The sequence below is a fragment of the Gorilla gorilla genome, chromosome 4 (assembly GCF_029281585.2).
Source record: "Gorilla gorilla gorilla isolate KB3781 chromosome 4, NHGRI_mGorGor1-v2.1_pri, whole genome shotgun sequence".
In the NCBI taxonomy this organism is placed as follows: Eukaryota; Metazoa; Chordata; class Mammalia; order Primates; family Hominidae; genus Gorilla; species Gorilla gorilla.
In genome coordinates this window covers 100,353,227-100,380,600 of record NC_073228.2, presented here as the reverse complement: position 1 = coordinate 100,380,600, position 27,374 = coordinate 100,353,227, and the positions used below count along the sequence as shown (strand labels likewise).

General features: G+C 36.2%; 1 long non-coding RNA gene and 1 other non-coding gene across 2 annotated transcripts in view; one reads left to right on the top strand and one right to left on the bottom strand.

The window, feature by feature from the left end:
• The window catches only part of LOC134758441 (uncharacterized), a 425,889-nt gene that overhangs the window by 159,718 nt on the left and 238,797 nt on the right, over positions 1–27,374 (bottom strand). The gene's annotated exons all lie outside the window — the stretch shown is intronic.
• On the top strand, positions 17,521–17,627 carry LOC115934720 (U6 spliceosomal RNA). Its single transcript, XR_004070484.1, has one exon. It is a non-coding gene; the product is annotated as a U6 spliceosomal RNA (small nuclear RNA).

The following is a 27,374-nucleotide window of genomic DNA, read 5'->3' as shown; positions in this document are numbered from 1 at the left end:
CTAAAAACAAAAACAAAACAAACTTCCTCCATCCAGGATTCTGAATTTCTACAGTGAACAGTCTCTCTCCTTCCCTAACTAGAAAAAAACCTGAGCGGTCCAGACATTGAGTCATTCAATTTAACTTTGATGGAGCTGCACCTATTTTTGAGGTTTTGCCATCGTGGTTTAAGAACACTGTCTACAGACACTTTGGAAATTTTTCCCAGCACCTCTCTGAGTTTATGCTGTACTAAATTTAAACTGGAAAATTCAAGATGTAAAAGGCTAAGTAAATAATTCTATTGAAAAAAGCACAAGTGATTATCTTCTTTTAAAAAAATCCAAAGAATTCAAAATGTATTGAATTTGTCCAACTAACATTCCATTTGTGGTATCTCATAATCTCATGTAATACTACAATATACTTCTTCTGCTTCATTTTTTACAGAGAATTACACAGCTGCCTCTTATTATTAAAAGCACCCTCCCCCTCACTCTCTGAATAAACTGTGTGTTCTGACATTAAAACAAGACACTACACAAGAAGAGCCTGGAAGCCAGGATGTCGCCAGCTTTGTATGCCAGATGTGATTACAGAGCGACAGCGAACAATGCTGCAATCAGCCCATTGGTTAGCTAGAAACCGTGGACACTCAGAAGAGGTTCAGTCTGAATACATAGCCAATAGTGTGTTAAAAACTTCCATGCAAAAGTGCTTGTTTTACCAAGATATTCTATGGGAATATTTAGCTGTTACATTGTAAATGCTGTTATTTTGGTTTCTAAAAATGTCATGACAGGAAATGATTCCAGGGAGGAGCGGCCAAGAGGGCTGTTGGGTAGAACGAGTGGGGGAGAAAGTTAAACCTAGAAATCAAGAAGCCAGAAAAGGTGAAAACATGAATTACTATCTGCAATAAAACAGATTCTTAAAATACATTTGATTTTTTTAAAAATCTTTTTTTGAGGCAGGGTCTCACTCTGTCACCCAGGCTGAAGTGCAGTGGTGTGATCTTGGCTCACTGCAACCTCTGCCTCCCAGGCTTGACCGATCCTCCCACCTCAGCCTCCTGAGTAGCTGGGACTACAGGCACGTGCCACCACCCCACCCCTGGCTAATTTTTTGTATTTTTTATAGAGACAGGGTTTTGCCATGTTGCCCAGGCTGGTCTCGAACTCCTGAGCTCAAGCAATCTGCCCACCTCAGCCTCCCAAAGTGTTGGGATTACAGGCATAACCCACCGCGCCCAGCCTACATTAGATCTTTTATGCTCCATTTGCCTTCTCCCAGAAGGCTGGTTATGTTTTGAAGAGTTCCTACTGTTCATTGGTACAACGGTTGTAAGGTCCTGGTCCCCTGGCTTTGGACCAATTGCCAGGTGGACATAAACTAAGGGAAGACACCCAGTCTATATGGGGCTAAGAAACCACTCTGCCCCTTCTTGATTCTCTGCAGCTACAACCAATGGGCAGTTAAGACCGTTGGGTAAGAATTTCTGCAGGTTTGGAAATGCTCATATTGACACTATTTTTATTTACCTCCCTGTCTGAGAAGTGCAAGGTGGGGACATGTTAAAAGCTGATCAGAGAGTAACTACAGTTATTAGTTACTTATTAGTTATTAGGAGTTTGACCTTCTCAGAGGGACCCAAAGATACATAGTGCAGTAACTGATGAGCTGTAGAATTTCATAGAAAAAGAGAAAGAAGAAAAAGGAGAAGAAGAATGGTGAGGCGGGGGGCAAGAATTAAATTTGTTTTTCTCCCTGAATAGATTTGTATTATAGAACAGCTCTCTCCAAGAATAAAGTGTTTGGTTTATCCAACTTACTTCTCATAGACAATGTTTATCAATTATGTGTCTATCTTTGAGTAATAATTTGTATTCTTTTACCTCTGTTTCTGTTAGATCTACAAAGACTCAGAAATCACAACAGACTCTCAAGAAAATCATCTCAGATAGAGAAAAATATAGCTATTTACATATACATTAGTAAGGTGGGTATAAGATAACTCATCAGTAAAAACTTTTCAGAAAATTTCCAACATATCTATAATTTTACCTTCACTGCTTTTCAAATAAACCCAATTCCCCCCAACATAAATGAGCTTTTTCCAGTCTTTATTTTTAGACTTCCACTTAACTCTTTTCTATCTATGATCTTTGTGTATTTTTAAAGTATAAATTGCATACAGTTTTATAATTCCAGCTGTTATATCCCTGTATGCCCCCATTTACACACTGTCTTGAACACAAAACTGCTAATGTATATATATCATTCTACATTTTCATAAATCTGTTTGGGTTTTAACCAAACAAGGTAGAGAGAGAAAGTAAGGAAAAAAAGGAAGGGAAGGAGGGAGGGAAGAAAGGAAAAAGAAGGAAAGGAAGGAAAAAAACAAATAGCAACAAAGTCAATAAATACTTATTAAATATTGTTGTTGGTATATGACACAGAGGTGGTACAATTGCCTCTACATTGGTGTTATTTTAATTTGATTCCACATATGTGATATTGATTTTAAACTTAGAGTCTGATGTAAGATCGAAGCTAGAAAAGTTACCTCCACACCATCAACATGTAAGGCCTGCCAACATGATGGGTGGGCCTTCACCCTTGAATCAGGGAGTGGAGCACATGACCTAGGTCTGGACAATTAGAACAACTAATTCCTAGATACACCAATTAATTTAGGGGTGGGCACATGAGCTGAGTTGGCCAGTTCAGAGTAAATCTTGAATCCTGAAACTCATGTGTAAGTCACAATAAGAAATGCTTTATTTTCTCCATTGTACTTAGTCTAGAGGGGAGCTGCTGGCAACCCATCTGGCCATCGTGCATCATCTGAGAAGGTAAATTAGTATCCCGTGGCTGCCATAAGAAATCATCATAAATTGGTGGCTTAAAACAACATAACTTTATTCTCTACTAGTCCTAGGGGACAGGATTCTGTTCAATATTCATTTCAATGACTAAAAGCACAATGTTGACAGGACCTTGCTTCCTCCAGATGCTCCAGGGGAGAATTGGATCCTTATGTCTTCCAGCTTCTGGTGGCTTCATCAGTCCCATCTCTGCCACCATCTTCACATTGCTCTCTCCTCTTCTGTGTGTATCAAATCTTCCTCTGCCTCACTCTTAAAGACAGTTGTGATTGATTAGATTTAGGGCCCACCCAGATCAACAGAATAGTCTCCCCAAGTCAAGATGCTTACCTTAATCACATCTAAAAAGACCCCTTTTTCCTTAAAAGGTAATATTTACAGGTTCCAGAGATTAGGGCCTAATGTCTTTGGGTGGCCATTATACAGCCTACTAAAGAAGGCAACAGAAAAGTAGAGACACTGGGTTCTGACAACACTATCTAAATGTCTGGATTACTCTTCACCCCACATGACTTATCCCTGGACTTTTCAGTTGTGAGCCCCAAGATTTGTCAGTTTGAATTGAGTTTTCAGTCACTTTGATCCAAGACAGTTCTGATTTAGGACTTCTAGTTGAGATTCTAAGTCTGTATTTTTGTGCTGGGTAACATTATGTATATCCTTTTTCTCTTTCTGTGGATCAGAGAGATTCAGGCTCCTTTCTTTACCTTTTTATAACCATCACAATCTATTCTTTTTCTATAGGATCCACTCTGCCGAGACCAATTGCTTAGCTCACTATTTCTTTCTGTACCTAATATCAGAGCATGGTCATATTTTGTTGTTAACCTGCTTGTTAATTCCATGAAGATGTACAGAAAAGATTAAAGTTTTAATATTCTCAGAAAATTCTCATGACAGTAATTACCTAGTCTATTAACATCTATTACACAAAAGGGTGAGCCCAGGACATTGACGATCTCTCAAGAGATAAATTCAAGGACAGATGGAGAAGAAGCAGGGTCAATACCACCCAGGAACACCTGCAGCCATGTGTTAGTCTCCTAGGGCTGCCATAACAAAGTACCACAAATGGTGTGGCTTAAAACAACAGCAATTTATTCATTCACAGTCTTGGAGGCTAGAAGTGTAAAGTCTAAAGTCTAAGTGCCAGCAAGGCCATGCTCCCTCCAAAGATTCTAGGGAAAAATCCTTTCTGAACTCCTCCTAGCTTCTGATGGTTGCTGGCAATCCTTGTTCAAATCTCCCTTTGCTCATAATGACATGAAATCATTGAAATAGACCCATCCTAATCCACTATAACCTATTTTTTTTCTTTATTGATACATAATGTTTTACATATTATGGGGTACATGTGATACCCCAAATACTCTGACTTGATCATTACACATTCTATGCATTTAAAGTACTATTTAATACATCACCTTGAATATTTAATATTTATTTGTGTTGGTAACATTTCAAGTCCTCTCATCTCTCTACTTTGAAACATGTAATCTATTTTTGCTAACTATGGTCACCCTAGTCTGCTATCAGACATTAGAATATATGTCTTCTATGTAACTGTAAGTTTGTACCCATTCACCAACATCTCTTCATTTCCCCTTCCTACCCTCACACCCTTTCTCAGCCTGTGGTATCTCTCCTAGTCCTATCTCCATGAGGTTAAGTTTTTTAGCTCCCACATATGAGTGATATGAGTGAGAACAAGCAGAGTTTGTCTTTCCATGCCTGGTTTATTTCACTTAACATAATGACTTCCAGTTCCATCCATGTTGCTGCAAATGATATGATTTCATTCTTTTTCATGGCTGAATAGTATTCAATTATGTATATATACCATGTTCTCTTTATTTGTCCACTGATGGGCACTTAGGTTGATTCCATATCTATGCTATTGTGAATGGTGCTGCAATAAACATAGGGGTGCAGGTATCACTCTGATATACTTACTGATTTCCTTTGGATAGATATATATTAGAGGGGAGGGATTGCTGGGTCATATGGTAGTTCTATTTTTAGTTTGAGAAATCTCTGTATTTTTTTTCATTATGGTTGTACTAACTTACATTCCCATCAATGGTGTATAATAATTTATTTTTCTCCACATCCTGACCAGCCTCTATTATTTTTATCGTTTTAATAATAGTCATTCTGACTGGGGTAAGGTGATATCTCATTGTGGTTTTAATTTTCATTTCCTTGATGCTTAGGGATGTTGAGCATTTTGTCGTATACCTGTTGGCCATTTGTATGTCTTCTTTTGAGAACTGTTTATTCATGTTCTTTGTCCAATTTTTAATGGGATTATTTGCTTTTTTAATTGTTGTGTTGTTTGAGGTCTTTGTATATTTTGGATATTAGTCCCTTGTTTGATGAATAGTTTGCAAATATTTTCTCCCATTCAACAGGTTGTCTCTTCACTCTGTTGATGTTTCCTTTGCTCTGATGATACTTTTTAGTTTAATATAGTCCCATGTGTCTATTTTTGTTTTAGTTGGCTGTGCTTTTGAGGTCTTAGCCATAATATTTTTGCCTAGACCATATGTCCTGAAGTATTTTCTCTATGGTTTTTTCTAGTAGGTTTATAGTTTCATGTCCTACATTTAAATCTTTAATCCATCTTGGGTTGATTCTTGTATGTGGGGAGAGATAGAGGTCCAGTTTTATTATTCTGCATATGGATATTTAATTTTCCCAACACTATTTATTAAAAAGCATGTCCTTTCCCCAGTGTATGTTCTTGGCACCTTTGTTGAAAATCAGTTGGCTGTAAATATGTGGATTTATTTCTGGGTGCTCTATTCTGTTCCTCGTCGACTGTGTGTCTATTTTTATACCAATACGATGCTGTTTTGGTTACTATAGCCTTGTAATATACTTTGAAGTCAGGTGGTGTGTTACCTCCAGTTCTGTTCTTTTTGCTCAAGATTCCTTTGACTCTTCTGGCTCTTTTTTTGTTCTAAATAAATTTTAGGATTTTTTTTCTATTTCTGTGAAAGATGACATTGGTATTTTGATAGAGATTGCATTGAATATGTATATTGCTTTGAGCAGCACAGTCATTTTAATGATATTGACTCTTCTAGTCCATGAGTGTGGACTGTTTTCCCATTTGTTTGTGTCCTCTTCAGCTTCTTTCATCGGTGTTTTGTAGTTTTTCTTATAGCAATCTTTGACTGCCTTGGTTACTTTTATTCTTAGATATTTTATTTTTTGTCAGCTGTTGCAAATGGGGTTGCCTTGTTGATTTCTTTTTCAGCTATTTCATTATTGGTGTATATAAACACTACTGATTTTTGTATATTGATTTTGTATCCTGCAACTTTACTGAATTTGTTTACCAGCTCTAGGAGTGTTATGATGGAGCCTTTAGTTTTTCTTAACATAAGAACCTGCAAAGAGAGACAATTTTACTTCCTCTTTTCCAATTCGAATGCCCTTTATTTTTTTCTCTTGCCTGATTGCTCTGGCTAGGACTTCCAGTATTATGTTGAATAGGAGTGGTAAGAGTGGAGATCCTTGTCTTCAATATGACAAGGATACTTAACTTGACTACATCTGTGAAGACCTTATTTCCAAATAAGGTGACGTTTCTAGGTACCAGAGATTAGGACTTCAGAATATGTTCTTAGAGACTACAAATCAATCCACAACAGGCCAAGGGAGGGCAAAGTGACATTCAAGTAATCCATAATGAGCTAAACTCTGTTAAATTTAACATGAAAATATATGTTGTGAATAAAATTAATTGTAATCTCCTTTAGTGAAGCACACAATTACAAATAATGGCACTAGGGAGTGATACAACTCTTCCTTCTCTGACTAATATCATACCGACAAAGGGCATCACAGAATGTTGCCCTGTTTCTCTGCTGCAGAATGACTGAAATCTTGGTACTTTTGTTTCAAACAACTTACTAAACTCAAGAAAGACTCTCAGAAAAAAAGGATGTCAGGTAGTCTCACTAAATAGCCAACTAAGCTTAGAACTATTTAGAAAAAATGAATCAAACAAGTTGAATCACTTCAGATGGTCACTTACTCGTCACAAATATTTTAAGTAGCACAGCTCCAACTGAGTGATGTCTTATTCATCAAGAAATGTCTTACAGAAATAATGTTTGAAACAGAGTCAGAAGGCCTAGCTTCTATGCCAGACTCTGTCACTAACCAAGTATAATTTTAGGAAAGATGTTTAAATGCTTTGGGTATCAGTTTCTTTTTTCTGTGAAATGAAGAGTTGATAATCTAGATAATTTCAAAGGTTTATTCCTCCTCACAAACATTTCTATTAAAATATTCTATTCTTTACCATGGTCATGTTAACATTTACATAACATGTTCTGAATAGCTCAATTAATTATAGGTAAGTCCTAGTGTACTTGAGGGTGTCTTTTACCATCTGAGATTAAAATGCATGAAGAGGGGGCACAAAACATTATAGACACCAGATGGCTGCCACAGCCCGAAGCATCATGTCTTCACAAAGCAATGTTCAAAACAGGAAGGGTAGGAAGAGAGTAGAGACTCCTCTTATATCTTTGTACTAAGGAGACAAACCCTTTTCAGATGCCTCTGAGCAAACTTCTCCTCATGTCCCATTAGCCAGGACTGAGTCACAGACCCACACCATAGCAACAAAGAGGCAGGGAAAACTAGTATTTAGCATTTTCAGTCTCTGTCGTGGGAGACAGGCTTTAACAACAAGGAAGAAATGGGAAAGGAATGGCTGTTCATCGGGCAACATACAGCATCAGCTTCAGACATCCTGCTCCAAAAGAAAGTGACCTTAAAACCTTTGTACAGGCTGTGACAGACCTTTAGCAGGAGACAGAGTGGGGTCTTCTGTGGAGACAATGAGAAGGAATTTAAGAGATATTAAACATGCCAACCACCTACCTTTCTCTTTCTTTTCCTTTTCTTTTTTCTTCTTTCTTTCTTTCTCTCCTTCCTTCCTTCCTTTCTTCCTTCCTGCCTGCCTGCCTTCCTTCCTTCCCTTTCTTGCTTTCTCCTTCCTCCCTCCCTCCTTTCCTTCCTTCCTTCTTTTTATTTGAGACAAGGCCTCACTTTGTTGCCCAGGCCAGAGTGCAGTGGCACAAACATGGTTCACTGAAGCCTTGACCTCCTGGGCTCAAGCAATCCTTCTGCCTCAACCTCCCGAAGTGCTGGGATTACAGGCGTGGGCCACCATGCCTGGCCAGGCTGGCAACTTTGACATGGACTAGGCAATGCCACTTATTAGCTGTATAATCTTGGATCAGTTATTTAGTAGCTCTCTGAGGCTCACTTCCTTTATCTATAAAATGGGTATAACGCCTGTCTCATAGGTTTGTGACAGCCACTTTGGGGCTATGAGACAGGGGCAAAATGGATGAGAACCAAAAAATAGTTTTGAATGAAGCGTCTTAGGAAGGCCAGCTCCTGAATGCATAATAGAAGTAGATGGGGAAGAAAAATAAGAGATGTTCTTGAGGAGTGTGATTATGTGCTAAGCCTGAACCTCTATGAGTTCAAGAAATACAAATGAAAATTTTTAGTTAAATTGACATTATATATTTGTCATGACATAGCTCAAACAATTCACCACATGGGCCATGACATTATACACATAAAAAATAATAGCGATAATACCTCACATTAACTGAGCACTTATCCTGTGCCAGGCATATACTACGTAGCTGTTCTGCACACAGCTTCATTTATTCCTCACAATGCCCCTAAGATAGGAACACCTAATATCTCCACTTTTCAGCTGAAGAAACTGAGATTTAGTGACCTTAAGTAACTTGCCAAACACCCCACAAAGTACATAACAAAGCAAAGGCTCAAGTTGAGGGCTGCCTGACTCTAAACTTCCCCTGATGTTGACCCACTTGGTGCCTCCCAGTGTGTTCTCCTGGCCTGCTGTGCCTCTCTCTAGTGTCACACTTGCCAGACCTTATTGAAGTGAGCTTTTCACTTGTCTTTCTATCCGGCTGGTCTGAAATATTTGTCTTTGGATCCTAAACCCAGCACATGTAGGAGTTAGATAAGTTTACCAACATAAATTAAATTAATGAACAAATAAACTGGAGGGTCGGCAATATAAAAGAGTGCTGAGTTCAGAAGATGGGAGGTAGCCACAGGCAGAAGTTGGGAAAGGCTTTGTGGGTGAGGCAGGGCCTTAGCCAAGCTGGAAGAGGAAGAAAACTTAAATGTGTAGGGAAGGTGGAAGAGAAGACTGGGAGAGAAATATTATTTTAGCGAAGGCCAAATGCCTAAAATGTTTTTTGGTTCTAATTCTACCTCTCCAGCAGAATATTTTTAGTTCATTATGCCATAGCATGAATAAACATAATACATTATTTCCATGTCAGCCAGCCCCTTCTGCCAGACCACAGGCATAATATAGGGCCTCTGCTTCATTATGATCTCCTTCCAGATACAACAATCAACTGAAAATATAAAATTGCATTGAAGGTCAGAAACCCATAGACAGCTTGCATCCAACCACGTATACTGCATTTAAAAAAATTCTATAGGAAAACATGGTCAGTGTTCACCTAGTGTGAGTCACATAGCGTCCTAAAAACGACAGACTGTAATTTGAACCCATGCAAAACCTTTTAAACAGCTAATATTGCTAGCATCGAAAAAAGCAAAAAGTCACTTTTTCTTGATTATTACTACTCAGAGGCCACCCCCCAGAACTTTCAATTAACTGAGGTAGGAGACAAAACACAAGAACATAAGTATTATTTTCTGAACTTTTCATTGAAATATAGCATACACACAGAAAGTGTACATATTATAAGCATACAGCTAATGAATTTCACAGTTGAACAGACCCTCGTAACCAATGTCTAGCTCAGGAAAGAACATTCACAGCAAACCATGCCTCATGCCTCATTCCACTCAGCATCCCTAAGGATAACCCTTCTCCTAATTACCAACACCAAAGTTAAGTTTTTCCTGTTTCTGTACTTTAGATATAAAAGATCCTGGAGCCTGTATTATTTTGGGTCTGGCTTCCGTCATTCAGCATTATATTTCTGACACTCATCCATATTGTTGTGCATAGTAATAGATCATCCATTCACATTTTTGTCCAGTAGCTGTTCTCAAAGTGTGGTTCACAAGTGTGATCCAGAAGTAAACTATTTTCATAAGTACAGGAACACATAATTTGCCTTTTTCATTGCACTGATAGCACAAAAGCAATAGTGGGAAAAATGGCTGGTACCTTACCACAAATCAAGGGAGCGGCACCAAATGGTTATAGTCATCACTGTCTTATTTTTCAACACCATGCACTACCAATCAACAGAAAGAAACAATTATTTTCCATAAAGCTAGTTTAACTTAATAATGTTCTGGTAAAAAAAAAATTTAATTTGGCCAGTCGCAGTGGCTGATGCCTATGATCCCAGCACTTTGGGAGGCTGAGGCAGGAGGATCACTTGAAGCCAGGGGTATAGGACCAGCCTGGGCAACAAAGCAAGACCTCATCTCTACAAAAAAAAAAAAAAAAAAAATTAGCTAGCATGGCGGTGTATACCTGTAGTCCCAGCTATTTCGGAGGCTGAGGTAGGAAGATCACTTGAGTCCAGGAGTTCGAGACTACAAGGAGCTATGATTGCACCACTGCACTCCACCTTGGGCAACTGAGTGAGACCTTGTCTCTAAAAAACTAAAAATAAAAAAATAATAATTTTATTACTTCTCAACTCTTGAGTACACATCTTTTTAATATTTTGTGTGTGATGTAAAGTGCTTATAAAATACTTCTGCAACAGAAAGCACAATGGATAAAAAGAGCTCATGAGGAGAATCAGTTGAGTTGTTAAGTTAAACTAGTCAATTTTGTCATGAAAAGCAATTTTATTTAAAGGAATGACGGGAAAACTGTTGTTATTCAGACTTAGGTACTTGGCAAACATTTTCTCAAAAATAAATGAAGTGAGCCTGTAACTTCCAGAAAAGCAACTGTCAACATTTGATGCTAATGATAAAACTTGAGCTTTCAAACTAAAATTAGAGTTCTGAAAAACATATCCACCACCATGATCTTGAAGACTTCCTGATTTTAAAAAGTATTATATAAAGAAATATTGAAACATTTGTAGGATCTGAGTAATTCAGTGAATGAATATTGCCCAAATCACCAATGTATAACACAAAATCATGTGTGGGTAAAAGATCCACTCAAAGTACAAGGTAGACCAGTGGATTTTAATTTCATAGAAAATGGGAAGTTCATTGACATGGTTTCAGAATCCATACTGAAACCAATCTTTAAGACACTACCACTTTTCAACTCTTGGTGTATTATCAAAGAAGAATATCCACATTTTTAAAAAGCAATTTATTACTTACTTGTGTGAGGTTGGATTTTTTTCATATATAGTTAACCCTTGAACAATGTGGGGGTTAGGGGAGCTGGCCTCTTTGCAGTTGAAAATCCACATATAACTTTTTTGACTCCCCCAAAACTTAACTGCTAATAGCCTACTATTGACCAGAAGCTTTACTGATAACATAAACAGTCAAATCACATATTTTGTTTATGTCCTATATACTGTATTCTTACAATAAAGCAAGCTAGAGAAAATAAATCTTATTAAGAAAATCATGGCCAGGTACAGTGGCTCACACCTGTAATTCCAGCACTTTGGGAGGCTTAGGTGAGCAGATCACTTGAGGCCAGGAGTTCGAGACCAGCCTGGCCAACATGGAAAAAACCCATCTCTACTAAAAATACAAAAATTAGCTGGGCGTGGTGGCGTGTGCCTGTAGTCCCAGCTACACGGGAGGCTGAGACATGAGAATCACTTGTACCCGAGAGGCAGAGGTTGCAGTGAGCTGAGATCATGCTACTGCACTCCAGACTGGGTGACAGAGCAAGACTCTGTCTCAACGAATACATAAATAAATGAAAATTATAAGAGAAAAATACATTTACTATTTATTAGGTGAAAGTGGATCATCATAAACGTCTTCATCCTCATCATCTTCATGCTGAGCAGATTGAGAAGGAGGAGGAAGAGGAACAGTTGGTCTTGCTGACTCAGGAGTGGTTGAGGCAGAAGAAGCAGAGGTAGTGAATAAGGAGGTAGGAGAGACAGGCATATTTGCAACTTTTATTAGAAAAAAATCCATGTATAAGTGGACCTGCACAGTTCAGACCCACGTTCTTCAAGGGTTAACTGTACTTTAAATAAAATATACACCAACAGATTAAATGGAGAAGCAGAAATGAGAAACTCAGCTATTTTCTCATAAGCCAGATATTAAAATGTAAAAGAAGGCCTCTCTTCTCACTAAATTTTTTGCTTTGGAAAACAAAGTGATTTTTTTTTTTTTTTTTTTTTTTTTTTTTTGAGACGGAGTCTCGCTCTGTCGCCCAGGCTGGAGTGCAGTGGCGCGATCTCGGCTCACTGCAAGCTCCGCCTCCTGGGTTCACGCCATTCTCCTGCCTCAGCCTCCCGAGTAGCTGGGACTACAGGACAAAGTGATTTTTAATAAAAACATGCTATTTACATTAGCTTACAATGGGTTTATTATTTTTAAATGTTTATAAATATTTAAAAAATTTTTCAGTTTCAAGTTATAATACAGTAAGTATCAGTAGTTATGACCCACATAATTGAAAGTTCTTTGGAGTTCTCAATAATTTTTAAGGCTGTAAGTGTCCTAAGACCAAAAAGTTTGAGAACCCCTGCTGTACAGTATTTCATTGTGAGCAGGAATTTAAATTTAGCAGTCACTTCTGGGAATATTCTTGAGATAGTTAATATTTAGCTTAATTTCCTCATCTGGTTTTTCTGCTTGTGGTTTCTTCTTCTCTGCAATCCCTCTTGCACTGGCCAATCGGATCATTCTCCAATACAGTTCTTACAGTGGCTACTACATCAGGTGCACTCTCTTCTTCCTGGCAGGAATATTTTAGAAGGCTTTACCAAGAATGTGGAATTACACTATGGCTTTAAGAATTTGGCCAGAAAGAGGTCAGAGGAGGACAGAGCAAACTTCACAAATGTAAGCAAAAGACTTTTTCTCGGATTATGGATATGGTTTCCTGGGCTTCTCAGTGTAACATCATCTTCTAACACCAAATACTATAAAACAATCTTCTTGTGTCTTGGTAAAACATAACCCTGCTTTGTTCTTATCACAGTGCATACCACTATCTGGCTTTTTTGTTTTGTGTTGTTTTTACGTTTTAATTTTCTCTCCTCTCACTACCTTCCCCAGAATGTAAGCTCCAAGATTGCAGAGACCTTGTCTATCTTATTCATTGACTAGAACTGTGTCTCAAACACAGTAAGTAGCTATTATGTCTTTGTTTAAATAGATGAATCGCCCAGTCTTTATTTTGCAATTCATTCAGAACTTAGAAAAGTTCTAAGATCTAGAATTTTGTTTTATTTCATGGAATATTAGGCTTTCCTCCATTTGGGTAATAACAATAATAAGGTAATACTGACATGAAGTATTTCGCAAAGTTTCCAGAGCTAAATTTTGACTTAAAATATTGCCTTTTCTTTTCTTGGTCTTACTCCATTATTGTTAGCCATATAGGCAGTTGCTGGTAAGTAACTTCACAACTCTCCGGAAATGTATGGCTTATAAATAGACTGCCATCATGTTTCTTCAAAATTATTTCTTATTCAAGCTCTAAATATTTACCAATTTACATATTTCATTATAAGTTACAATCTCCATTCTGCTCCTTAAATGTTTCAACTCATGTAGATTTTTAGATTTAATCTTCTGTAAGAGAACATACTTCCTGAGATTGACTTCTAAGACTTTTGAAGCTGGAAGGAAATATTTTTATTTAAATGTTGCCAGAATTCTATATGTACCAATACAAAAAGATCTTCAAGATGTGCTATTAATTATATATAAGACAACAAGTAGAACAGTATATATACTTTGTTCTCATTTGTATTTTGTATAGCCCTGTATATGTTTTCATTATGTAGACTAACTCTGATAGAAGACAACATAAGACTGGAAAACATGGTTACCTCTTGGGAAGGGGATGGGAGGACTGGGGAAAGAGGTGGAATGGAACGGGATTGACCTTTTAATATATTTTTTTTCTTTTTTAGAGACAAGGTCTTGCTCTGCTACCCAAGCTGGAGTGCAATGGTATGATCATAGCTTACTACAGCATTGAACTTCTGGATTCAAGAGATTCCCCCACGTTGGCCACCCAAGTAGCTGGAACTACAGGCATGTACCATCACACCCAGCTTATATATGTATATAATTATTTTTGGAGATACAGGATCTCACTACCTTGCCCAAGCTGGTCTCAAACTCCTGGCCTCAAGATGATCCTTCTGCTTCTGCCTCTCAAAGTGCTGGGATTATAGGCATAAACCACCATGCTCAGTCCAATGTTTTTAATATCAGATACTCTTTAGTATCTTTAAGATTTTATACATTGTGTATGCATTAGTTAATTATTGAATTTTAAAGAAGTAAATTATATGGATAAAAGTGTGTCCACATACACCAATTAAGAGACAAAGATTAGCAGAACATATTAAAAACATGACTCAATTACCTGCTGTCTACAAGGAACTTACTTCAAATATTTGAAATAAATATAACAAGTAAATGGATAGAAAAAGACATATTATGTAAAAGTTAATCAAAAGAAAGTGGCAATAGTTATATTAATATCAGATAAAATAGACTTATGAGCAGAGAAATTTACCAGATACAGAGTGACATTACACAATATTTTTTAAAATTTATTATTATTATTATTTTAGAGATAGCATATCACTCTGTCACTCAGGCTGGAGTGCAGTGGCATGATCATAGCTCACTATAGCCTTCAACTCCTGGGCTGAAGCAATCCTCCTGCCTCAGCCGCTGGAGTAGCTAGGACTACAGGTGTGCACCACCATGCCCGGCTAATTTATTTTATTTTTTGTAGAGATAGGATATTACCTTGTTGCCCAGGCTGGCCTCAAATACCTGGCCTCAAGCAGTCCTCCTACCTTGGCCTCCAAAAGCACTGGGATTACAGGCATGGATCATTGTCTGAGCCTGGCCCTACATAATGTTAGAAGGGTGATTCTACCAAGAGAACATAGAAGTCGTAAATGTGTGTACAAAAAGCAACAGAGTTATGAAATATCTGAAACAAAAACTGGTGAAACTGAAAAGAGAAATAGACAAATCTACAATTACAGTTGTAAACTTCAATAGCCCTCTTTCAACAATTGATATAATAACTGGACAGAAAATCAGCAAGAATATAGAAAACTCAACAACACTATCAACCAATAGGATCTAATAGACATTTATGGAACTCTCCACCAGACAAACAGCAGAATATACATTCTTCTCATGAGCCCATGGAACCTGTACTGAGATAGATCATATCCTAGACCATAAAACAAACCTCAACAAATTTAAAGGATTGAAACCATACAAAGTGTGTTCTCTGACTACAATGGAAGAAAACTAGAAATCAACAACAGAATGATAAACAATGCATTTCTAAATAATCCATGGATCAAAGAGGAAGTTCCAAAAGAACTGAATAAAAATGAAAGTACAGCATATAAAAATTTGTGGGACACAGCTAAAGCAGGGAAACTTACAGCATTAAATGCTTACATTAGAACAGAGAAACAGTCTGAAATCAGTAACCTAAACTCCTACCTCAAGAACCTAGATAAGGAAAAGAAAAATGAACACAAAATAAATAGAAGAAAATAAAATTCAGAAATCATTTATCACAAATTAATGTGAAACCAGAAAAACAATACAAAAAATCAATAAAACTAAAACCTCACCCTTTGAGAAGATCAATTAGATTGACAAAACTCTAGCAAGACTGACAAAGGGAAAAAAAAGAAAATCCACAAATTACCAATACTAATACAACAGGGAATATCATGACAGATCCTGCAGATATTAAAAAGATAATATGGGAATACTGTGGCAATTCTACATGCAAAACTCTAGCAATTTTGATGAAATAGGCCAATTCCTTGAAAATCACAAAGTACAACAACTAATTCAGAATGAAATAATTTGTGTAGTCTAATAACTATTAAGAAAATTGAATTCATAATTTTAAAGTTCTCCCAAAATAAATTATCAGGCCCAGATGGTTTCACTGGAGAATTATTCCCAATGTTTACAGAAGAATTAACACCAACTTTACACACTTTCCTCCAGAAAATATAAGATAACATGCCTAATTCATTTTATGAAGCTATTATTACCCTGATATCAAAATCATAGGGAGATAGTATAAAAAAAGAAAATCATTAGCCAATATCACTCATGAAAATACATGTAAAAGTTCTTAAGAATATATAAGCAAATAGAATTCAATAATATTTTAGAGAAATTAAGTATATTCCATGACAAAGTGGGCTAATTTCAGGGATGTAAGGTTAGTTCAATACTTGAAAATCAATCAGTGTAATCCACCATTTAACAGACTAAAGAAAAATATCACATGATCATTCCACCTGAGAATGAGCACTTGAAAAAATTCAACACTAATTCATACCAAAAGCTCTCAGAAAACTAGAAACAGATGTGAATTTCCTCAACTGGTTAAAGCCTCTATTATACTTAATGATGAAAAATTTAACGCTTTCCCTCAAAGATCAGAAACAAAACAAAGACATCTGCTTTTATCACTCTTACTCACCCATATTACTGGAAGTTCTATTCAATACAATATATCAAGAAAAGGAAATAAAAATTACATTGATTAGGAAGAAAGAAACAAGACTAATTCTATTTTTAGGTATAATTGTCTACACAAAAGTTCCTAAGGAATCTACAAGAAATCTCCTAAAAATACTAAGTGAGTTCAACAAGGTCATAGGATAGAAAATCAACATACAAAAATGGATTCTATTTCATTATACTAGCAATGAACACATAAACACCAAAATTAAAAATACAACTTACAATCACTCAAAAAATGAAGTACTTGAATGTAAATTCAACAAAACATAAACAGTATTTATGTGCTGAAAGTTACAAAATGCCGATGAACGAAATAAAAAAAATCTAAATAGAGAGACAGGCTGTATTTAATGACTGGTAGACTCAACATATTAAGGATATTAATTTTCCCTAAATAGATATATAGGTTTAATCCAATTCCTTTCAAAATCCCAGGCAGAATTTTTGTAGATATGGGCAACATCTTTCTAACATTTATATAAAAAAGTAAAGGAAGAAAAACAGCTTTAAATTTTTTAATAAAGTGAAAGAAATCAGTCTTTTTAATTTCAAGACTTATTATGTAGCTATAGTAATCAAAATTGTATAATATTGGTAGAAGGGCAAACACATATATCAGTGGAACTGAACAGAAAACCCAGAAATAGAGCCAAACAAATATGCCTAACTGACTTTTGATGAAGGTGCAAAAGCAATTCAATGGAGGAAGAACAGCCTTTTCAATATATGGCACTAGAGCAATTGCACATCTACAGGAAAATAAATAAATATGAACCTCAACATACACCTCACATTTTATTACACATAAAAATTAACCCAAAATGGATTGCAGACTAAAGTGTAATTTGCAAAACTGTTTTGCATTCTGTGTTAGAAAAAAATTGGATGAAAATTTTGGGATTGAGTTGTAGGCAAAGAATTCTTAGATTTGTGCTCTCTTTGGCAGCACATATACTAAAACTGGAATGATACAGAGAAGATTAGCATGGCCCTTGAACAAGGATGACACACATATTCATGAGGCATTCCATAATTTTCAAAATAGACCCAGCTGAGGAATGACTCTCAGAGTTCAAAGACTGGTTGTCTGAACTGACTCAGTCAGACAAATATAAAGAAAAGACAATATCTTAATGAAAAAAAAACCTCTGAGAATTATGGGATTACATAAATAGACCAAATCTATGACTCATTGGCATCCCTGAAAGAGAGAGAGAAAATAAGCAACTTGGAAACATATTTGAATATATCATCCATGAAAATTTCCCCAACCTCACTACAGAGGCCAATATTTAAATTCAGAAAATGTAAAAAATGCCTGTGAGATACTGTACAAGACAACCACCCCAAGACACACAGTCTTCAGATTTTCCAAGATTGACATAAAAGGAAAAATATAAAAGAAGATAGAAGGGGAAGGTCACCTACAAAGGGAAATTTGACAGGCTAATAATGGACTTTTCAGCAGAAATCCTACATGCCAGAAGAGATTGGGTGGGGTGGGCGGGGGGTGCAGTTATATTCAATATTCTTAAAGAAAAGAAACTCCAATAAAAAATTTCATATCCAGCCAAACTAAACGTCATATGTAAAGGAGAAATAAGATTCTTTTCAGACAAGCAAACACTAAAGGAATTAATTATCACCAGACCTGCCTTACAAGAGGTCCTTAAGGGAGTGCTAAATATGGAAATGAAAGACTTACTGGCCACTAAAAAAACACACCTAATTTCATAGACCATTGACACTATAAAGCAACTACACAATCAAGTCTGCATAATAACCAGCTAACAACATGATGACAGGATCAAATCTGCACATATCAATATTAATCTTGAAGGTAAATGTACTAAATGCTCAATTAAAAAGCACAGAGTGGCAAGTTGGATACAGAAGTAAGACCTAACTGTATCCTGTCTTCAAGAGACCCATCTCATACAATGACACAATAAGCTCAAAGTAAACGGATGGAAAAAAATCTACCAAGCAAATGGAAAACAGAAAAAAAAGGGAGGGGCTCCTATTCTAATTTCAGACAAAACAGACTTTAAACCAACAAATATCAGAAGAGACAAAGGCATTACATAATGGTAAGGGGTTCAATTCAACAGGAAGACCTAACTACCCTAAATATATATGCACCCAACACAGGAGCACCCAGATTCATAAAACAACTTGTTAGAGACTTGTGAAGAGACATAGATAACAATACAATAATAATAGGAGATGTCAACATCCCACCAACAGTAATAAACAAATCATTAAGGCAGAAAACTAACAAAGATATTCAGGACCTGAACTCAACATGTAACCAAATAGACCTAACAGATATCTACAGAACTCTGTACCCCAAAAGAGCAGAACATACATTCTTCTCAGCTGCACATGTCATATACTCTAAAATTGATCATATAATCAGCCATAAGACAATTTTCAGCAAATTGAAAAAAAAATCATACCAAACACACTCTCAGACCATAGTGCAATAAAAATGGAAAACAGTACCAAGAAGATTACTCAAAACCATACAATTACATGGAAATTAAACAGTCTTCTCTGGAATGATTTTTGGGTAAACAATGAAATTAAAGCAAAAATCAGGAAATTCTCTGAAATTAATGAGAACAAAGATATAGCATACCAGAATCTCTGGGACACAGTTAAAGCAGTATTAAGAGGAAAGTTTATAACATCAAACACCCACACTGAAAAGTTAAAAAGATCTCATTCATATTAGTAACCTAACATCACACCTTGAGGCACTAGAAAAACAAGAGCAAACCAATCCTAAAGCTAACAGAACAAGAAATAACCCAAATCAGAACTGAACTAAAAGAAATTAAGATGCAGAAAAGCATACAAAAGATCAATAAAACCATAAGTTGGCTATTTGAAACAATAAATAAGATAGATTAACTGCTAGTTGGACTAATAAAGAAAAAAAAAGGGAGAAGATCCAAATAAACACAATCAGAAATGACAAAGGGGTCATTACCACTGACCCCACATAAATACAGAAAAAAAAAAAATCAGAGGCTATTATGAACACATGTATGCACACAAACTAGAAAACCTGCACACAAACTAGAAAACCTGCAAGAAAGAGCTAAATTCATGAAAACATACAACTTCCCAAACTGAACCAGGAAGCAATTCAAACCTGGAACATACCAATAATGAGTTCCAAAATGGAATCCCTAATAAAAAGCCTAACAACCAGAAAAAGCCCAGAACCAGATGGATTCACACTGAATTCTACTAGACACATAAAGAAGAGCTGATACCATTTCTACTTAAACTTTTCCAAAAAGTTGAAAAGGAGGGACTCCTCCCCAACTCATTCTATAAAGCCAGCATTATCCTGATACCAAAACCTGGCAGAGACACAACAACAACAAAAACTTCAGGCCAATATCCATGATGAACATAGATGCAAAAATCCTCAACAAAATAATAGCAAACCAAATCCAGCAGCACATCAAAAAGCTAACCCACTGCCATCAAGTAGGCTTTATCCCTGGAATGCAAGGTTGGTGCAACATACACAAACTAATGTGATTCATCACATAAACAGAATGAAAAACAAAAACCACATGATCATCTCAATAGATGCAGAAAAGGCAGTCAATAAAATTCAGCATCCCTTCATGTTAAAAACTTGCAACAAACCAGGCATCGAAGAAACGTATTCCAAAATAATAAGGGCTATCTATAACAAACTCACAGCCAACATCCTACTGAACAAGACAAAGATGCCCCCTTTCACCACTCTTATTCAACACAGTACAGGAAATCCTAGCCAGAGTTACCAGGCAAGAGAAAGAAATAAAAGGCATCCAGATAGGAAGAGAGGAAGTCAAACTATCTCTGTTTGCAAATGATATGATTCTATACTGAGAAAACCCTATAGTCTCTGCCCAAAAGCTCCTAAATCTGATAAACAACTTCAGCAAAGTTTCAGGATACAAAATCAATGTGCAAAAATCAGTAGCATTTCTATTCAGTAATAATGTCCAAGCTGAGGGCCAAATCAAGAATGTGATCCTATTCACAATAGCCACAAAAAAATACAATACCTAGGAATGAAGCTCACCAGGGAGATGAAAGATCTCTACAAGAACTACAAAACACTGCTCAAAGAAGTCAGAGATGACACAAATGAATAGAAAAATATTCCATGCTCATGGATAGGAAGAATCAATATTGTTAAAATGGCCATACTGCCCACAGCAATTTACAGATTCAATGCTATTCCTATCAAACTACCAATGACATTTTTCACAGAATTACAGAAAACTATTTTAAACTTCATAGAGAACTAATATGAAGAGCCCAAATAGCCACGACAATCCTAAGCAAAAAGAACAAGCCGGAGGCATCACATTATCCGTCTTCAAACTGTACCACAAGACTACAGTAATTAAAGCAGCATGATACTGGTACAAAATTAGACACATAGACAAAAGGACCAAAATAGAGAGCCCAGGAATAAAGCCACACACCTACAACCATGTGATCTTTGACACAACTGACAGAAATTAACAATGGGGAAAGAATTGCCTATTAAATAAACTGTTCTGGGAGAACTGGCTAGCCATATGCAGAAGATTGAAACTGGACCCCTTTCTTATACCATATACAAAAATCAACTCAAGAAGGATTAAAGACTTAAGTATAAAACCAAAAATAAATTATAAATATCCCAGAAGAAAACCTAGGAAATACCATTCTAGACATAGGCCTTGGCAGAAATTTTATGATGAAGATGCCAGAAGCAACTGTAAGAAAAACAAAAATTGACAAGCGGGACCTAATTAAACTAAAGAGCTTCTGAACAGCAAAAGACACTATCAACAGAGTAAATAGACAACTCACACAACAGGAGAAAATATTTGCACCCTATGCATCTGACAAAGTCTACTATCTATAATCTATAAGGTACTTAACAATCTAAAAACAAATAACACCATTAAAAAGGGGGCAAAAGATATAAACACGTTTCAAAAGAAGCTATATACACAGCCACAAAGCATTCAAAAAATTCTCAACATCCCTAATCATTAGAAAAATGCAAATTAAAACCACAATGAGATACTATCTGACATCATTCAGAATGGCTATTAAAATGTTTAAAAAAAATAGCAGATGATGGCAAGGCTGCAGAGAAAAGGGAGCACTTACACACTGTTGTAAATTAGCTCAGCCACTAATTTCAAGCAGTTTGGTGATTTCTCAAAGTATTTAAAAATAGAGCTACCATTTGACCCAGCACCCAGCAATCTCATATTGGGTATATACCCAAAGGAATATAAATCATTCTACTATAAAGACATATGCACATGTATGTTTGTCAAAGTACTATTCACCATAGCAAAGACCTGTAATCAACCTAAATGCCTATCAGTCATAGGCTGGATAAAGAAAATGTGGTACATATATACCATAGAATACTACACAGCTATAAAAACAGAATGAGATCATGTCCTTTGCAGCAACATGTATGGAGCAGGAGACCATTTTCCTAAATGAACTAACACAGTAACAGAAAACCAAACACCAAATGTTCTCACTTATAAGTGGGAGCTAAACATTGAGTAAACACAGACACTAAGAAGGGAACAAGAGACACGGAGGCCTACTTGTGCAGGGTGGGAGAAGGGTGAGGATCAAAAAACTGCCTATCAGGTACTATGCTTATTACCTAAGTGATGAAATCATATGTACACTAACCCCCCATAACACACGATTTATCTACAGAACAAACCTGCAAATGTACCCTGAGCCTGAAATAAAAGTTTAAAGAAAGGGTTCTTAGACTTGACACCAGAGGCACAATTCATAAAAGGAAAAATTGATAAAGTGGGCTTCATCAAAATGAAAATGTTTGCTCTGTGAAAGACCATAAAGAGGCTGAAAAGACAAGCTACAGACTGGGGAGAAAATACTTGCAAACCACATATTTAACAAAGGGCTAGTATGTAGAATGTATAAAGGACTCTTAAAACTCAAGAGTGAAAAAACAAACCATTGGATTAGAAAATGAACAAAAGAGATGGCGTATTTGTCCTTGTCACGTCAGTTGTTTGAGAAGACTTAAATTTAAAGACTATAAAAAGGATATGCAGATATAAGCTTTACCACATACTGGAAAGGAAATGTAAAAAAGAAACAGGCTGAACTTTGGAATTCATACTCATGATGCTATTGAGGACTAAATAATCCAGAATATATAGATGCTGGACTAATAAATTCTGATGCAAATTATGTGTAGCCCTGAAGATCGTAGGCCAACCTCTATAGGTACAGCTGGAGTCTTCCTGATATGGTATTACCACTGTCAATCCTAGGAGAAGCCTGAACTGAAAATATACAGATTCTGGGGGCAGGGGCAGGGGGACTTTCACTGGAGAAGGAAAACTCACTTCTTTCTGTGGGCCTCCTGGGAGGATTTAAATACTCCCAGACTGAGCTAGAGGGTGAGCAGTCCCTTTAGCAACCCTGGGACAGGGCTAGAGGATGTCCTGGATGTCATCTATTCTGTGTGGTACTTCCCAACATTACCCCTGCCTACACCCCATGCTCCATGAAGTTCTGTGGGAACTTGTAGCCTGGTTTCTACTGTGTGGAATTAGGAGGACCTAGTTTTCACTTTGGACAAAGTAGCTAAGTTTACAAAGAGAACCCCTGTCCTTCTTACCCAAGAGTCATAGAGATGGTAAAATCATCTTTGTGCATCAGTGTAGACACCTCACAAAGGTCATTACAACAGAGAGAGCTGTGTGGTAGCTTTGTAGAAAGCCTAAATAAAACATCAGGAAACAGCTGCTCTATCCTGGACACACTCAAACCAGCACCTGCTTGGTGCTGGAAAGCGGATGAAACCTATGAGGGAAGGGGCCAGTTTCCTGCAATCAGGCTGGTCTGTGAGACTGGGGTTCATATCACTTGGGTATTAAGAGGAAATAAGAAAATATATGGCAGTCATTGGTTGTTGAGACTGGGACATTTGGGTTTTACTAAGTTAAGAGAAAAGATCACTCTCCCCTTTTCAGTAACACAATGTCTTTTCATTAGAAGCCTGAAATAGCAGGGTTTTTCTCTGCTGTTCCATTCCTTCGAAACCCTACTCATAATTAGCTTCCCACAACTCCTCCTAGGTTTCTTCCACCATTACTCATCAGCCCAGTCTATTTGTGTTACAGATTATGTTTTCTCAACCTCCATCAGTTTCACCAAGTTTAGTACCAACTTTTTAAAGTCCATATTGCACATCTTTGGGGAACATAGGTACTTCTCCCTTATTATTATTATTAAATGCTTCCAAGTTCATCTGATATATTCACAGAGGTTCTTAATCTGAGATATGTGGCTATGAGGGTTTGTGGATAAAATCAAGTGATCCATGAGTTTAGGCAGGAAAAATATTGCATATATTTATTTTAATTAACCTCTAACTGAAATTTAGCATTTTCTTCTATTATTAATGTAAGCAGTAAATCACAATGAAATAAAGAGAACAGCAGCTACTTTTACATTGCATTTTAATTGTTTCAGGTATATCAAAATTCATTTATGCTCATCACTAGTTAAAATTAGATGTGCCACTAGATCAAATGTTTACAAATAAACACATATGTCACAAATTTAAAAAATATTTTTGTAACCCTTTCAATATAATTTGTGTCCTTAGTAACCCTGTATTTTCTATGAAAAAGAACACATTATTCTGAGAAGGGATCCACAGACTTAACTAAGCTGTCCAAGGAAATAATTCTACAAAAAAGCAAAAAAAAAATTTGTGGAATAGCTAAAAGTCTCTACACCATAATAATGAAAAGATTAAAAGCAACCTAAATGCCCAATAACAGAAGACTGGTGAAACAATGCAGTCACTAAACATAATGCTGTAGAAGACTATTTAAGGGCATATGTGGAAAGATGATCACGATATATTATGTAAAAAAAAAGGTTGTGCATAATGTGATCTTTTTTTGTAAATCAAACACAGTCACATATACACCTACACCTAAAAAAACAGAAAATAGATGTCAAGACACACACAAAGATGCTAAGGTGGTTATTTACAGATGGTGGGAACTGTGAGTAATCTTTTTGCTTATCTCAGTTGTAGAAATTTTATATGAACTTGTAATTATTTTTGCAAGAAAAATCAATAAAAATTACTATCTTTAAAATAAATGAAGTCCTAAGAAAGGATTCAAAAAGATATATAATTCTTAATAATGATCAACTATGCACTCATTCATTCAACAAATACATCTCAGTTCAATAGTCAATATTATAGGAGGAATTAATGCTATCTACTGGATTCACTATCATTAGGGAAAAAGATCTAATTTTCATACCACTGATTTAGCAGCTGAATGAGTAAAACTTTCGGTTAAGCACCATTTATCAACTTTCCAGCCAATGCAACCTAAAGTCAATGCTATCTTTTGCACAAATACCAGATATTCACGCCTCTCAAAAACTGTCCCACCAATCAATAAAAATTTTGTCTTCAGAAAGTTTTGTTTTGTTTTGCTAATTTGTATTTTTGTTTTTTTGTCTTATAACAAAGCAAAATTAAATAAATCCTCTCATACAAGTCATCCTATTAAAAATAAGCATAATCTATTACAACTCTCTTCTGAATTTACATTTCCCATGAGAAAAACTCTTTCCTCCACAATTATGTCATATTTTATATAATGTTGAATAATTCGGAATCATAATGTCACTGGAAAAAAATTCATTGTTATTTTATTTTTATATGTAGGTATTAGGAATTCCAAAATGCTACTGGGATAAATATGTCTGTCATACCCTTTATATGTTAATAATATCATATTAACTGGAAAAAAATGTATTAGGTTTTAAGAATGCTCCTAAGTGAAGATTTTGTGACTTTAAAATACAACTTTTCTAAAATTAGACATTCATCTAATATGCAAGATAAAATAATTGGCCTGATATCATTGGTTGTATTCATAAAAGCACCAGCATTTACATACAAAATGAATGTCATCTCCTCTATGTAGTCACCTTGGGAGACCTCAGACTAGTTTCAATGACATTTCCCTTTGCTCAGAACAATTTTAGGACCTCTCTTTTGGAACTGTCTTTAGGCTATTTCATCTTATTTTAAACAAATATCTCAAAAGATAGCCAAACTTTGCCCCTTAAAGTTGGATTTGTCTCATCAATAATTAAAAACAACCTACCGTAGGAGATGGGGCCCTGGGGGCATCAAGGAGAAAGAAGTAGACAGGACAGTAGATTGGGGGATGCACTGTGACACTTTATATTAGTGGTAATATTCAACATATTCAACAATAGCTAAGGCTGAACACCGAGCAGTCAGAACTGGTGGTATTGGAGCAGGGACCTGGAGGACCTTAACCCAGATCCATGTATTAACTCTACAGTAGCTGGATTACGAGGTGTTTGAAATGTTCTAGGTGGTCCCATAGGGAAAAATGTAGGAGTGGGATGAGTGGACACATTGGGGTTTCTGAGCTGTGGCATTTACCAACCAATAAAGGAGAATATGGGTTTTTAATATCCACTGAATATTGGTCCTTTCAAAAAGTAAAGTGGTCATTGCTGTTTCTGTGTGGCTTGTGCATTGATTCTGAAGGCATTGCCCAAGAGTTGTTTGAAAGTGTCGAGCAACAGCAGCAATATTGGAATTAATGTGCAGGATCCCAGGATAACTATTTTGGAGAGTACTATTTAGCTAAATATTTATTCTCTAAACTCATTAGAAACAGGCTCTATTCCTTTTTCGTTTTCCTGCACTAGCACCAAACACAACACTTAGCACACAGTTGCTAAATAAATAGTTGTTGAGTGAATGGCATATTTGTTAAAGAAAAATAACTTCAAAGTGAAATCTCATAAAGCTTTTAAAATTATTTTTATTTTTTATTATAGTAGGAAAATAATTCATTTTATTGCAGATAATTCTAAACATCTCTTTGAACAGACTAATTCACCAACATTTATTCCTGACTCAAAAATACTTTGGATATCTGCCTACTTTTCTCTGGAAAGCAGTCCTTTTCAATGCTCTTTTATTATTACATGACTTGAAAAGCCACACGTAGATGTGAATCTGTGTTTAACTCCTTTAAATTCCTATTATTTCTAGCCAAAAAGAACCTTCCTTTATAGTTTTATAGTAGATCAGACTTAAGCTGGGGCTAACATACTGTGGCTGCTGGCCAACATTTATTAGACTAAGGGTGTCTAGTGCTGTGCTAAGCATTTAATATGTCATTTACTTCTCCTAACAACCCCTTTACAGTAAGGAAACTAAGCCACAGAGGAACTAAGCAATTTCCCCATATTGTACAGCTAGTAAGTGAGGAAGACATGTTTTGAATGCAGGCAATTAGATTCCAGAGTTGAGCATCCTTGATCAACACAGTATAAGAAGCAGCAGGAGCTTATTTGTGTTCAATTAACAGGTAAGAATTAAAGGATATCCTGTATCTAAAAAGTACCTTAGAGCTCCCATTACACTCATTATCTGTTTATTGAACACATATGATGTTCCAGGTACTGTTCTAGGTTCTGGGAAGGCAAGTAAGGGACACAGTCTCTTTCTGGTTGGCAGATATAGCACCTAGAAACTTACTCTAGTGTTCTAGGGCAACTTTTTCCACTACTCCAAATGGGGGAAAACTGACTTCCCCTTTTTCGGTTTGAATTCTGGATTCTGAGCAATCATCATCTTCAATGAATTTCAAAATAGACATATCTATAGAGAGGAGGACATC